Here is a 1412-nt window from a genome sequence, read left to right as displayed (position 1 = left end):
TCCAACCTCTCTTATCTTTTCTAAATCTCTTATTTATTTTATTTTATTAAGTTTTCTTTTTAGGTTAGTTGTTTAATTACTTGAGGGCTGAAAGTATTTCGTACCCAAGTGGGTTCGTGACAACACCCGCCATCTCTTGAGTGAAGGAGGATTAGTCGAAGGGTTGCCTATCCATCACCAAATTAGACACCACTTGAGATCCTTTGAATTAATCGAAGTTATGGTTGCAAATCAACCTCAACCTCCAGTTGAGGAAGTTCGGGATGAGAATGAGGTGCTTAATGCACCCCTGCTTTGTACTCTATGAGATTATTTACATCCGGCGGGGGTGAGTACACCTTCCTATATGATATTCTCATTGAATGCATGAATTGTGGATATTAAACCAAGGGTAATTCAACTCCTCCCTAAGTTTCATGGACTATAATCTGAAAGTCCATACTTTCATATGAAATATTTTGATGAGATCATATCTACATTACACTTCCCAAACGTGTTTGAGGACATGGTAAGACTAAAATTGTTTCCTTTCTCTTTGAAAGAAAAGGTTAATCCATGGTTACATTCCTTAAGGCCACGGTCCATTGGTACACAAGCTGAGATGACAAGGGAGTTCCTTAAAAAGTTCTTCCCATATCATAGAATGAATACTTTAAGGAAAGCAATCATGAATTTTGCACAAAAAGAGGATGAGACCTTCTTCCAATGTTTGGAGCAATTTAAGGATCTCATAAATTCATGTCCACAACATGGCTATGAAACATGGAGGATAACAAGCTTTTTCTATGAGGGATTGCCTCATCTGTGCGCCAATTTGTGGAGATGATGTGTAATGGGGAATTCATGAACAAGGAAGCCAATGATGCATGGAATTATTTTGATAAACTTGCTGAAAATACACAATCATGGGATACCTCCTCAAGAACCACAACTTCTAAGCCCACTCAATTAAAGGAAAGGGGAGGAATATATGTCTTAAAAGAGGAAGATGACGCAAATACAAGATTGGCCAAACTTACAAGAAAAGTGGAGGCCATGGAACTTAAGAAGGTATAACCCGAAAAGGCTGAGGAAGTTGTTTGTGGCATTTGTGCTTGTAACATACATACAACTGAGAATTGTCTAATAATTCCTGCTTTCCAAGAGATATTGAAAGAGCAATCGAATGTCGTGAACAACTACCAAAGACCTTTCAGCGGACCTACCTTAGACACATATAATTCAAGTTGGAGAAACCATCCAAATTTCAGTTGGAGGAATGGACAAACTGCTATTCCTCAAAGGATCCGGTCTTAAAACATATTAAAAATTAAGAGCTTTTAATTAGGGTATGCTAAAAGCCTTTCAAGACCTGACAAAGGCCATACAAGGACTTGAGACAAAAAATTCAATTGGGGAGAATGGGATCCTTC

General features: G+C 38.0%; 1 non-coding gene across 1 annotated transcript; it reads right to left on the bottom strand.

Moving 5' to 3' along the window:
- Positions 1-647: 647 nt before the first annotated feature.
- Positions 648-756, bottom strand: LOC131254619 (small nucleolar RNA R71). The gene has a single exon (XR_009175741.1). It is a non-coding gene; the product is annotated as a small nucleolar RNA R71 (small nucleolar RNA).
- Positions 757-1412: the final 656 nt, after the last annotated feature.

The sequence above is a fragment of the Magnolia sinica genome, chromosome 8 (assembly GCF_029962835.1).
Source record: "Magnolia sinica isolate HGM2019 chromosome 8, MsV1, whole genome shotgun sequence".
NCBI lineage: Eukaryota > Viridiplantae > Streptophyta > Magnoliopsida > Magnoliales > Magnoliaceae > Magnolia > Magnolia sinica.
Note: the sequence above shows the minus strand (reverse complement) of the source record. Positions and strands in the feature narration are given on the sequence as shown.